This window comes from Thermobia domestica, chromosome 13 (genome assembly GCF_964235325.1).
Source record: "Thermobia domestica chromosome 13, izTheDome1.hap1.1, whole genome shotgun sequence".
Taxonomy (NCBI): domain Eukaryota; kingdom Metazoa; phylum Arthropoda; class Insecta; order Zygentoma; family Lepismatidae; genus Thermobia; species Thermobia domestica.
The window spans coordinates 33,783,350-33,798,292 of NC_137466.1; the positions used below are offsets into that span (position 1 = coordinate 33,783,350).

General features: G+C 35.6%; 1 long non-coding RNA gene across 1 annotated transcript in view; it reads right to left on the minus strand.

Annotated features, from left to right (window-relative positions):
- Positions 1 to 13,115, minus strand: part of LOC145669159 (uncharacterized) — a 62,909-nt gene extending 49,794 nt beyond the window's left edge. The window contains exons 1-2 of the long non-coding RNA XR_014128155.1: positions 12,879 to 13,115; positions 5,418 to 5,595 (exon numbers count right to left, since the gene is read on the minus strand). This is a non-coding gene — a long non-coding RNA (uncharacterized LOC145669159). The remainder of the gene's footprint in view (positions 1 to 5,417; positions 5,596 to 12,878) is intronic.
- Between the last annotated feature and the right edge of the window lie 1,828 nt (positions 13,116 to 14,943).

The following is a 14,943-nucleotide window of genomic DNA, read 5'->3' on the forward strand; positions in this document are numbered from 1 at the left end:
CTGAAATGTGGTCAATAATTTAGTAATGTGAATACAGGACCTAGGTCCAGAGACCTAGCTCCATTGAGACATATAGTATTATGGAAATATGGTCCCAATGTCTGGGATTGGATTCGATAATTTTTTTTTTTTTTAATATTGATAAATTTTGAAATTTTTCTACCAAGTGCGTCAAGTGACGAAATGAAAATATATATACTGTATATGAAGAAACTATTTTTTCTTTCCTCTATAGTTAAGACAAACGATTAAATACTCTCATGGACACAAATCACAGTGCATAAAGAGAGTTGATAAAGGAGTTACTATCGACGTGAGAAAAGGACTCAAAATTGTCGAAATTTCTCCTCTTGGGACAGAGACTCAATAAAAATGCTACCAAAGATTTTTTTTAAATGATTAACCAAAGTTTTTTTTTAATGATTAACCAATGTTTTTTTTCTTTCTTCTTTCGCATTGGTATGGACTCGTTTAGTTCTGAATCTGAAATATGTGCAATGTTATCTTTCTTTCTCTTTCTTCTTTCGTTTTGTCGATTTTTTTAACGCAATCCATTTTTTTTAAATGTATCAACAAAGGGAAATGTATTATTCTATATTGTCGAAAGTAACAGATTTCTTGCATATCTAAAAACCATAATATTATCATTATTAATTTTTTTTTTAAATTCATGTATCAAATTTTTTCTGTTATGTCAAACTAAGTTTTCTTTTCTTGAAATGTAATAAATGTCTATAGAAATGTAGTTAGGTTAGTTTAATTCAACTAAATACAACCTGAAGTATACATTGTCCTGTATGAATGTGTGTGTGAGTGGAATGTAGGTTTAATATTAAGCGCACCAATTATTTTGACATATACACCGTATGTGTGACTTACTACAATTAATGGTAGTTGGCAATTAAAGTCTTTGAATGTCAATACTAACTTAATTTAAGTTGGCTCTATGAAGTAAGCGAAAAGGACCGAAGTAACCTGAACGAATGATCATCATAGGAGAACTTCGAAAGTCAAAATTTTTCGACAAATAGATGTGTTACTCTGATTTTTTTTTCTGTGGTCGATTCTAACATGCCATCAACTTCGTCATTTATCTTTCAAATGTTGGATACTAGTCGAGAACTTTCGGAAATATTCAATAAACTGTTAAATCAAACTTTCTCATCTATCTCAGATCTAGATTGGGGTAATTCGGTAGTTGGGGTTACATGGATCTAGGTCTGGGAAGTATGGGTTGACATGTGTCTACCTTTGATCACCTTAATACCAAATATTCACCCAATAGCTATTGGAAATGATCCCAATTCGATAATTATTCACTTTCCTTTACCATATTTCTCAAAAATATCCAGTAACAGTTTCCCTCTTTCTCACCTTCTTACTTTCCCTCTTTTCTCTTCTATCCTATCTTCCTTTTCCTTTCTTCATCTTCTTCTTCTCTTATTGTGAATAAAACTGAAAAGGGGGTCGTGACTGGGAATTCCATACGTAATAAACACGGTCATGTATTTATTTATTTTATTTTATTTTCTTCAGAAGTCCGATAAGAAGTTTTCTCATTTCGATCGAACCTAGTATGTTCGAAATTAAGAAATGGATAATATATTCCAATATAATTAGACATAAGCCTATAGCTTCATGAATATCCCCACCAGGGGTGAAGGGTTCCCACTCACGACTTATTCCATGCATCTCATTTGCACGATACAGGGTTTCCCAACCCTCATTTGTTACAGAGCGAGCTTAGTATTTTTTTCTTCTTTTTTTTCTTTCCCTTATCAACTATGCCAAGAACATTAGTACTGGAACGAGGAGTAGTGAAGTCGCGTTCTCTTCTCTGATGAGAGCAGATTAAGTATGGGTAGTGATTCTGGACATGTACTCATCTGGTGAGAGGTGGACATGAACAATTAACCCAGAAACATTGTCGACCATGAATATTTTGGTGATCTGGTGAGGAGGCATAATGCTATACGGACATACGGATCTCCCAATTTTTGAACGCGGTACTCACAGGTCAAAGTTTTTGCAATACTATTATCTTTCTCCCGTGTCCTTTCTGAAGTGTAGACTTCCCCAACTTCTTTAAAGATAATTCAAGACTGCATTGTGCGGCGTAAGTGCCTGATTTTTTGAAATGAAAAATACGGCGAATGGACTGTCCTGCTGGTTCCCCCGATTTCAATTTCATCAAGCACGTTTCGGATGTTATGGGAAGCTCTTGCTATTTGTCCAGATGTACCGAGGACCATCCAGCATTTGTCTACGGCGCTGGTGGAATAATGGAACTCTATACCACAACTACTCTTTGCCAATTTTAAAAGCACGTTGCAGAATATGTATCGTTGTCCGTGGTGAGCACACACCTTTATAAGGACCATTTCACTACTTCTGTAATGTGAAACGGGATCATGAATCGCAGTGCTTTTAGTGTAAACTGTTTAAAAGTGCCTTTTTGTTTTGTCTAATCAATGTTTCTTCCTGTTGTTTCTATATCTATTTGTAGTCTTATTGTTGCTCCAACGAATTATGTAACTATTGGATTGCGTAGTAAATCCACACTTACCACTACTTTACACCAAACTCAATACTAACTAATATATGTTTCTTAAAACTGTTTTCCACTTCCTCATTAGTGATTTGGTACTGGGAGGTGTGGCTTGAGTTGGACGGTCTTCTGGTGTTTTCTTCTAATTGAGGCTGAGGTTTGTTCCGGCATGGTCCTCGAGAAGTGGAGTTCAATGTTGGGGTAGATACTCTGAGGTTAATGGTATGACAATTTAATTTGAGTATTGGTCTTTCGGAATATTAAGAGCCGTAGTAGAAGCATATGTTAAGAATTAGGATTAAATGTACCAGTATACAAGAACTTCGTAATTATGACTTCACATACAGCTATTTACTTAAAGAAATAAATCAATATTCCTAAAATGTAATATACTCTGATTTCCTATTCTTCAAGAAGTCGCATTCTTCACAAGGCAATTTCTGAATTCCGTGCCGTTCGTGACATTTTCCTATACATTTTTGGGGCATGAAAATTTAGTTTAGTGAAAAGTGAACATTAGTCAGTCAATGTACGTTTTACTGTGCCACTTTTGTGTCAATAAATCAGGAAAGTTATCTGCTAATTTACACACTTCAATAAACTTGAATTCCATGACCTTTAAGGAAAAGGAAAATGATATATCAAAGATTCCCTTAATAGTATACAATCACATTATAGAGAAATGTCTTGATCATGTAACTAAATGATCAGTTCTTTCAAAAAGTCCCTGCTCTGAATAATAAATTAAGTTCAAGGTAGGATCATTTAAATTAATTATAAACAACATTAATTTTCTCACGAAGTCATATTCACTTATAATTTACTTACAAAAATATTACATATTTCAAGTATAGATGATTATTAATATCCTCCGTAACCACCTATGCCAGCTGTGTTTCCAAACGCTTGAACTGCTGGCTGTGAGATTCCACAATAAGGATAGTTGGGACACTGTTGAATAGAGACACCAGCTGGAACGCGTGCAGGTGAACCAACAGATGCACCATAACCACCGGTTAATTGTCCACCGTAACAGCGTTTGCACACGTCCCCAGCAATGCCGGATCCGGTTCCGACAATGCCGGCGATGGAGTCGGCGGCAATGTAATCAAATGGTAGCTGGCACACGCTTTCCGACCCGGCAAAAAAGCCGGTGGAACTCCCGGCTCCGGCAAATGCAGCCGGACTAGCCGCCGACATGTCGGTGCCGGCTCCGGCTCCGGTTTTGTCGGCGGCAATGTTTTATTATGCGTAGATGCACACGCAGCCGGCAAAGACGGAGCCGGCTTGTTGATAGGTTTCTTCAATCTAGCTACAGTGAGTGAGTAGCAAGGCGTTGCGTATTCTTGTTTCTTTTCCTGTATTTGGATTTTTTGTTTACTTCAGTTTTTTTGTTATTTTCTTTTTTTCACATCATATGAATATATAATGAAGAATGAAATAATAAAAATGGCTGTGAGGTACCACAGATATAGTGGCTTGCTATTTACATAAATTCTCAGCAAGGGAAATTCGGATCTTGTTTGAATTATCCAACTACGGCAACGCGGAAAGTGAGTTTCACACATGTATGTATGTATATTAATTTGTTATCTTCTACAGCTGAAACTTACTTAAACGATTTAAACAAAGGGGTCGTTGGATTCGTTTTGATAGAGAATATGTCTTAGCATATATGAAGTCATAATTTTTAAAAAATCAACTTGGCGGAAATGAACAAAATGGAGATACGAAGAAATTATGAATCTAGGATAGTTGTCCAGTGCTTATCCTGTTAATTATGCAACCCAGTATGTACGGTATAAATATCCATCATAATCGTAGAAGTAGGCATTTTCAAGCATAACAAAGGTTGTAAGTAAAATTAAAGTAAATAAAAACTACAACACAGCTACAGAAAAAACTGAAAATGCACAAATAGAACAAGAAAATTTCTATTCTTGTGGTTGCATACTGTTTTACCTTATAGATCGTAATAAAAATATGTACTCTGTCTTGTCTGGTATTTGTTCCATAGAACGATTGTATATTGAGTGAATAGGCAGCCGCAATGTTGCCTTTGTAGAGCTTATTATTATTATTATTATTATTATTATTATTATTATTATTATTATTATTATTATTATTATTATTATTATTATTATATTATTATTATTATTATTATTATTATTATTATTATTTCAAATAGCTTGATCTCAGCATGTTTCAGTTTTGAGAAATTTAAATAGATGTTAAAATTATGGCAACAAAAGTGAAAAAAAAGAGAAAGAAACCAAAAGAAGGCCATATACCTCGTGCGCACACATCCACACACACAAAGAGCAAATATACCTTTGTGTACTAAAGAAAAGATATTTGGGGATTTAGACGTTAATGCTCCTACGTCACTTGATTGACGTAATACAATTAACCTTGTTCTTTGCATTGAGCTATTTCTCAGATATTGAACGACCCTTCAAGTCAGTCTGTAATATTACACGGCACTTGCAAAAAAAAAATAAAATAAAATAAAATAAAAATAAATCTGAACAGCGCTGAATATGATTACTAATTCGTTGTACTAAGAAATCGAACGTTTGTTTAGACATGCGAAAGTAATTAATAAAAAAAAAAATCGAATCATATGTACGCAGCTTTTCATATAATGTATAAAACGGACTCATGTTCTCTCCTTCACGTTCAAACTTAAACTACCTTTCGGCACCGGCATTACCGGGATGTGTGTGCAAAGCAGCGCCGGCACCGACATTGCCGGATCCGGCTCCGGTTTTGCCGGCTGCGTGTGCAAAGCAGCCCCGGTTCCGGTTCCGGCATTGTCGGTGCCGGATCCGGCATTGCCGGGGACGTGTGCAAATACTCTAATAGTTACCATAGCCTCCTCCGAGTCCCAAACCTCCTAAAGCGCCTGCTGTGTTTCCAAAAGCCTGAACTGCTGGTTGACCAATGGCACAATAAGGGTAGTTGGGGCACTGTTGAGGGGAGACGCCAGCTGGAATTCTTGCAGGGGCAACAGCGCAGGCAACAGATAAAAGAGCAGCGAAGACCACCTGAAAATTATGAAATTCCTATTAAGTAACTTTAAGATTACTGTGTGTTAATTCAACAAATTGAAGTACAAGAAATTAAAGCTATTTCTGGATATAAGGATGCGCCCGAGAAAAGATTTGAGAATGTCTCGTCTCGAAAATGCACTGTAAAAGCGATGTCTCGACTCGAAAAATGTATATTTCTCTATTGGAAGAGCTGTGTCTCGACTCGAATTTTGTCAGGAGAATTCTGTCTCGACTCGTCTTGTGCGCATCCCTATTTGGATGCGATTTTAGAATTCATTCCAAAGTTCTCAAAATTACATTGAATAAACTGACATTTTCTACAGCCCCGTAGGTAGCACGTGACCAGAGGTGCTCAGTCCAGTAAAACTTTCAGTTGTTTGATTATATCAACAAATATTCAAAAATTCAAAAACAAGAAGTCATGAATGTGAGATGAACTCAAGTTAGCTTCATCCTTCTTCCTCTTTTAGAATTCTGCTATGGGCCTGATTTTCTAATTTATGTTGTCCATGAATGTATAGAGACAATTTCAAATTTTGTAGGGGTAGTTTGCATAGAGATGTTTTTTTTTTTTTTTTTTTTTTTTTGCACGCAAACTTGTCTTTAAATAAATTATTGGAATTTTGAGTTTTCGAGTTAACAATTTAGAAGGAAAGAACTTGCAACATTATTATTATTATTATTATTATTATTATTATTATTATTATTATTATTATTATTATTATTATTATTATTATTATTATTATTATTATTATTATTATTATTTAATCAGAGGAACTAACTGATTTCTCACACACTACTAAGAATGCAATGTAAGGATTTAACTTATTATTCAGAAACTAAAGGCAATAGATTGCATTTTTATCCTCTGTCTAACCGACATCTCAAGCTAACTTTTAGGAATAACTTGGTTTTAGCGTCTTTGCCTTCGTCTGTCAACATCGTTTCGATTATATCGCAGTTTCGATTGATCGTGATATATATTGATGTCAGAAATATATATATAAATGACGTAATACTTTTAAGAGATGCAAAATATTCATTACAATACAATTAAAACGTAACAAAGATTTGTGTAATATACTAGCTTAATTGGACTTAAATTTAACGTTCCTTTCAGCTCCGAGACTGTATGAGATGAGGATCTACAGCATAGCATGGGATCCAGGCCACATGAGCTCCCACCGGGAATAGTAATATACTTTTTTATATATGTTATTTGTTATTGTATTTTTTATGAGTGACTCAGTTTCCAATCAAAATTACTGGAGGTACTATGGAAATCATATACTGTATGTGTGTTTGTTACATGTAAATTGTGAATATTATAGCAACATAACAGTTTTAACCATTTCCACTCCTTTGTCAACTGGATCTTGACACTTGATATTCATCCCAGCCCAATATGGAGATAATAAGCTCGACACTTTCTTCCAGTTCATTTTATCCAATGTTAAGAGTTGGCTGCTTGATTTCTTTGCAGCTACATCTAGTGGACAATAATTAAACCACTGTTTTCAACCCTATTTTAATAGTGTTAAAGTAATACGTCTCGACTTTGAAGAATAAGTCGTTATATACAAGACATTGTCATTTGACAAATCAATTGAGACCAGTTTAGGAGACAAAGGAGAAATAAAAGGAGTGGAAAGGGTTACAATATATATACAGGATGTTTCAAAACAACACCGACAACGTTTGGGAAGTGATTCCTGACACCAAGATAAGACAAAAAGTATAGACTAACCTGGGTGCACAAATGCTTTCTTTCGGAGTTATAGGTTGATGGAAACGTGAAAAAATGAACTTTAAAGGTCCATAGCTCCAAAACTATGGCGCCTACCGCAGTCGGATCAACATTTTAATAAGGAACTAATATGTGCTCTATCCAAAAATACATGCTTCAGAATCCTGTAGTACTTCCGCAACAATTTTTATAGAGGTAGTTAGTGAGTATTTCAGATTATATGCCCGTAACCAAACCGCCTGTACAAAAATTGTTCCGTGAGTACCTTAAATGTTGACCCGACAAGAGAAGGTCCCATAGTTTTGGAGCTTAGGACCTTTAAATTTCATTTTTCCATGTTTTCGGCAGCCTATAACTCCAAAACGAAACATTTGTACACCCAGATTGGTCTATACTTTTCGTCTTATTTTGGTATCAGGAATCACCTCCCAAACGCTGTCGGTGTTGTTTTGAAACACCCTGTATATACGTATTAGGGCTGTTTTGATTATAATTCGTTGATTTACAAGAGAACTAAAAGTAAGTAAGAGCCATAAGTGTTTACAAACTTTTTTAAAGTTTGCAATCTGATATTCGAACATCATTATGTAACATTCGTTCTTTTATTATGAAATCTATAAAATTGCCCGATAGGTTCGTTGTTCATTCTAAGAACAGAGAGTGCTGAAGAACGTATTTAAGATTCTGTACGTATTCCTTCCTCATTTCATCAGAAATTTTACGAGGGACAGCGGTGTCCCAGTGGTTTAGCCATCCCCGCTGATCTAGTGGCTAGCAGGTGCGCCTTTGGTGTACGGGGTCCCGGGTTCGATTCAATGTGGGGGAGCCTTTTGAATTTTAACTGTCCTCGATGTTTCTGTGTTCGTGTCCCTGTTGTTCTAGGTTAATAAAAAAGCGAATTAAGCAAGTAAAACAAGGAAAAACCTAGTAATAAGTAGTTAAGCAAGTTATAATGATTTACGTTCATTGAATCAGTTAACTTTAATAAAATAAAAAAGTGGTAAAGCGTTCACCTCTGCTGCGTGGAGTTCCTGGTTCGTTCCTAGCTCGCGCTAAGTGGGCTTTGTGGTGAACAAACATCGTGTGAGTGGGTTTTCTCAGAGTTCTCCCGTTTCCCCCAACTTTCTTCATTCCACCATTTCGTTCCTTTCTCATTACCACTGTCTCCTTTAGCCCACACGACATAACCGTTGAATGTAAAACTGATTGGTTTCATTTCATCCGAATTTTTATGCACGAAACAATTTATATTATATCTGACATTCTAATAATTTTTAGTTTCTTGTTTATCAATTACTCTGAATTTATTTAAGATTACGAGTGCATAAGTTTACAAATTTTTATATTATCTAAAAAAAGAAAAATAACTCTATTTTGCCGTTTGTGGTCTGTATGTGTGCCTCCCTTTCATATTAAACTAACGGATTCTAATCCCACTAAGGGTGCCTGTGTGTGTGTGTGTGTGTGTGTGTTTTTAAAATCCCATTTTACGCTGTAGATTCATGTCGTTTCGTTCATTTGTTTCTTGAGGCCATGGCCAACTAGCTAACGCACACGACCTCTAGTGAAATGCCTGGTGGAGTGTCTGTCTCGGATATAAATGTGAAGAATAGTTCTGATAAAAGTTTAAATTGTAACAGCAGTCCCATATAGGACCAATACTGAAGAGGGACGTTAAATTCAGTCCATCAAACAAATTGGCGTCTCATATATCCTCAGTGCTGAAGAGCGACGTGGAGCTTCAAATAATAACAATAACTAATAAAATTTGAGACTGTTGAAATTGTTAGTTAGGGCAGTAAGTTCTTGATATCGCTCGTCAGTGGTGTTACTTCCAACTTAAATTCAAACCATGTTTGTCCGAAATCAAAAGGAGTTATATTATTAGAGTTTGTTTAACTCATATTTAAATACTAACGAGTAGAGTATAGTATGTAGAGTTAGTTATATATGTTGAAAGATGTATACAAAAAAATGTGTATTCCTTTTCGAAATTCAAACGAAAATTATTTTTCCTAGTTGATGACTTATATTTTATGGGTGAGTCTCTTTACAATACACCCTCCATTCCAAAAGAAACCGAACTTTTAAAAAAAAAACAAAAAAGCAATGTACATTTTGGAACAAATCATTTTTATTAATCAATGTATTCCCCTTCTGCATCGATACACATATTTGCACGCTCCAACAAGTTGTCAAACGACTTCTCCATGTCCTTTATTGGAATGGTCTTTAGGACGGCGGTCGTCGCCTTCTCAATGGCATCAATCGATGCGTGCCACTTTCCTTTCATCGCCAAATGCAGTTTCGGGAACAGATAGAAATCGCACGGAGCAAGATCTGGTGAATAGGGCGGATGATGCAACCGAATAATGTGATTTTTGACCAAAAATTCAGTTACAAGTCGCGAACGATGTGATGGTGCATTATCGTCCAAAAGAGTCCAACTGCCGATTTCGCGATATTTGGGCCGAATACGACGAATTCTTGCCAGCAAACGCTTCATTAAAACTCTCCAGTGACTGTCTGTGACGATTTTTTGTTATGTTTGATGAATTCACGCACTTTTTCGATGTTTTCTTCCGATAATCCGGTTCTGGGACGGCCTGATCTTTCGTCATCATCCAGCGTCTCTCTAACCGATTTGAATCGCCTGAACCACTCGTAAACTTGTGTACGGGATAGACACTCATCACCATATGCATTTTGTAGCATTTGGTGCGTTTCAGTAAAAGTTTTACCCAGTTTAACACAAAACTCAATTGCAGCTCGTTGTTTGAAACTCATTTTCGACCGATGTACACAACACACTGACAGTTGAAACGCAATAACTTTGTTGCCGTGTATCTAAATGTCATGACATTTATACCAGTTGTCTATGAGGGACTACGACACCTACCGGTAAAATATTACAACAGATGGCACTAGTGGTACTATTTGTTTTCAAAAGTTCGGTTTCTTTCGGAATGGAGGGTGTATTTTCTTATAACTTGGAATCTATACACAATACGCTTTGCGACCTCCACACTCTAATAAGCGATATGGTTACTGTTAGTTCTCTTTGATTTCCAAGCCTGGGAGACTGATTTTAACAGTAATTGTAGTTGCAAAGAGCTTCTTTCATGCTTTAATGAAAACTCAATAAACCGTGTAAGACACGTTCAGTTTAAAGAACAATGTGCATGCTAATAATAAATACAAAGAGAAAAAAGTATGTGGGGTACGTAAAAACGTAAGTTACATGCGTAAATCCTGGAGTTTTTGGACTGAACATACGATTATAGGTAGCAAACGTATAACTGTAAACGTATAATACTTTCTGTATAAGCGTTCCATCTATACGTATTTTCCGCACGAAACAAAGAAATATATATATGCGGTCAGGATCTCACACACAGATGGGCATATAGTAACATATACTTGACGTGTATAATATACGGAACACAGATGTGAGACATCCTGAAGCGGCATGATGTAACATATAAGCGTAGTACGTATGAAGCATATATATAACGTATGCTTCGTAGATTTCCGTAGTAAACATAAGAATTCCGTATATTTGCATAATATACCACTGTCCAGATAACAAGTTTTTCTCAATGTATTCATAATCAAGGTAAAGTTACGTTTTTGAGATATGTTTGTAGTGCACTATTTTATAATTTGAGTAAGTATTAAATTATAAAAATTATCTTGTAAGATGTTATTGCATGGGTAAACCCAGTAAATGAAAGTAATGTAAATGGTTTAAAAAATGAAATCTTTGAGTTTTACGTCCCACGGTTATGCCGGTTAGGCTAAAGGAGACGGTGATGATGAGTAATGAATGAAATGGTGGAATGAAGAAAGTGGGGGGAAACGGGAGAACCCCGAGAAAATCCACGCACACGGTGTTTGTCCACCACAAAGTTCACTTGGCGGGGGCTGGGATTGAACCCGGGACCCCAAACACCAGAGGTGAACGCTCTACCACTGAGCCACTGCGGCCCCGTAAATGGTTTAAGATAGTGATTTACTAATACTGCCAAACTTATTTGAAATTTTATATTGCCTAAAATTTTACAACTCTCAAAAAAAAAAAAAAAATTTGCAAGAATAAATAAAATGGTATGCATACACTCACAGCTCACAGCAGTTTCGAGTCCAAATTTATTACATGGTTTGAACTAAAATGTACGTTGTAGATTTTACAATAACAATTTGTCCAAAGATAAGACATATAAAAACGTAGATCTCATTGAGGTCAACTAAAACAGATGAGCAAGTGCAAATTTTCACGCGTAGTCTTTGAGAAAAAATATTTTCTTTTTTGTAAACCTAAAAATATGGCATCCATTAATGTAAAGCTGATACTGAAGTAGATATTAATCATGATTTTTTTTTATGACATTAGCAAAACTACAGTATACACTATGTTTAATACAGTATACACTGAGTATACATATGTCTCAGAATTATGTTAAACACTTTAATTTTTGTTTTTGGATCGCTGCTTTAATGGCAGAGAACTCACCTCTTATGGGGCGTTTACACTTGGTCGATTTAGTCGCACGGCTAAATCGACTCGTTGCATTTGCGACTAAATCGAAGCAACTAGGCCGAATCAGATCGATGGATGTGTTCAATTGTTTCAACCGAAATTGAATGCTGCTTGTCGACTCGCTCTCCTCTAGCTGATTCGAAATCGACTGGCAATTTTAAAGATGTCCAAGCAAGCAGTAATTGGTACAATTTGCGGTGTTATAGCAGAAGAAAATAGAACGTCTTTCAATTCAGTTGCCAGTCGATTAGTCGCCTTCGATCAACAAGCGATTAAATTGAAGTCCCGTTTACACGGTCGATTAAGTTGAAAGTGACGTCAATTCAACTGAATCGAACGCAAATCGACTAAGTGTAAACGCCCCATTATTCACGGAGCCTAGGTTCGATCTTAATTCGCGCCACGTGGGCTTTACGGTTCACAAACAACCGTGTGCGTGGAGTTTATTGGAGTTCTTCCCCTTCCCCCCATTTGCTTCGTCCCATCATTTTAATTCATTGATTTTCATTACCGAATCTCCTTTACAATCAAAGTATAATAATCGAATATACAACTATAAATTTCAGGTCATTTTCATTTAATTTTTATTAATTATAATAGTGTATAAATATGAAACATACCAATCAATAAATCATGTTGAGCTGAAGAAAATGAAATAACGAAGTATTCATGTGTAGTTTTCCAGAAAATCGACAAAAATGATTTTTTATGGTACTAAAATGTACTGCTGCCAATGCAATAATGGTCAATGTTCCGTTAAGGGTCCAGTGTAGTTTTGGACTCCCTTAACGGAACATGGACCGCAATAATAATACATAATTTGTTTTTATTATTCTGAAACACATGGTTTCTTTGTTTATGTCCTATGTATGTAAAACAAAATATATTATTAAGCAGCAGATTGTATCCACTGTTTCTAACTGTTGCACGCACATGCTCCTATCAGTGAAGCACAACGTTAATGATAATAAAAATGTATACAAGACTTACCAACTTGACCATGGCGTTTCCAAGAAAAAGATCAACCAAATTGCAAAGAAGTAACAGAGGATAACAACTGATGCACTTTCATTCTCTTCAGGTCCTTATATACGAACATGTAATCATGACAAAAACTTTTTATGTTACGTAATTGTTCAGCAGCAATTTAAGTTTATGGATTAGCGATTTCGTTTAATATGCTTTATGTATATTACACAGATTACACCGGAAAGAAAGTGAATTGTTCCTCTGCATTTTTAAATAATCAAATCAGTTTCATTTATCTAAAATGGTATTGCAAATATGTAAATTAATATGACCTTCAGGATTAAAAAGAAAATTTTAAGTTTGGATATATTAGTTTCCTCAATAAAAGTTTGACATTTTTTAAATTTTTAAAATTTAGTTTTAATATACGTTTATCTTTACGAAAATATTACAAACAATTAACTAATATGAAGGAAACGAATCATTCTTTACATAGTACTATGCAAAATTACATGAATGAGATTTGTGAGTACATTCCATAATGGTTTGCGTCAACACAACGTAAAATTTACTATTTAGTTTGCGATAATTGGCATAGCAGTTATAATGATATTTTGCATTCTTCTCGCGTTGCGTTGTTGTAAGCAGAATTTTGCAAAGACATTTACGAATGTGGCCCTTGTACTACCAAACTCTGTCGTACCGGACATTTTATATCTAAGGGACATGTTCGATCCAATCGAAACAGTCCCATCTAAAGAAGCATACGTTCACTTCCTAAGTTATTACCATCAAATTGTCTACTCTAAACGAAATTTAGCCCTCCTTGCTCGTGTAGTGACGAGGGTGTATGTCTTTAGTACACAAGATCTCGGATTTTATTCCCACGGAAGGTCTTTTTCAGTTTAAAAGCTTCGCTGCTGAAAACTTTAAAAAAATACAAATGAATCAATTTTAAATTTCTACTCCGTAAACCTTTAACTTACTAAGTTCTGTGTAACGATACTGTTTAATGTATTAATGTTAATGGTATGCTATTGCCTTGTAATGAAATTTTAATCGATGACTTAAACCAACAGTAAGATTTTAGTAAGAGACAATAATATACTGTAACTTTCTGATACTTCCAGATCTTTTTGTTTTTGTCTGCCAGGTCTTTATACTTTATGCCAATTTCTGCACTAAATATTGTAGGGCTACGATGTTGTGAGTCAATGGAACTGCTACATCTATAAACGTTACTCCTTGCTCCATTTTATGGATAATAATTACGAATGACTGCTGAAAAGTTTGTAGCTAAACCGAGAAAGAGTGCATGTGGAGTGTTAACATTTTATATTTTATATATGGGTTATTCTACATATCCCTCACGAAATTTAATACACTTCCTGCACGGAGCTCCAATTTTTGCAAACGAGTTAAAAATATATGAAGACTGCTCCTCGCCCCACTGTTTTATAGCACTAATCACCTCTTTGTCATATCCACAATGGCGTTCTTGCAAGTGTTGTTAGAGTTGGGGAATAAGTTATAGTCTGACGGAGTTATATCTGGGGAACAAGAAGGATGATCTAGACATTGGAATTCTAGATCATCCAATGTCAGTTGTTGTTTGCAGTGCTCGATAGACAGAAGCATTGTCCTGAAGGAACTACACTTCCTGAACTACACTTTTTAAAATTTTCCGCGGCGTTGTACTTTCAAATTATCTTTCAGTTTTGTGAGTAATGCAGAGTAACACTCTGCATTAAATGTCTGACCGTGGGGCAGGTAGTTTGCAAACACTTTCCTAGCCGACGTCTGTCTCTTGAGCTTCTTCAGACGAGGGAAACAAAAGTGTCACTCCATTGACTGTTACTTAGTTTCAGAATCGTAGTGGTACAACAATGTTTCGTCCAAGGTTACTATTTGTGACAGAAATTGATCTGCATTGCGGTCAAAATGGGAAATGGCTCTGAAGCCAGCTGGACATAATATCCATTAAGAGTGAGGAGACATATATTAAGAGTCATTAAAAAATGGAACTGTAAAGTCTAGAGGACTTCCAGCAGAGATCTACGCAACAAAGTGATCATAATTAACAAAT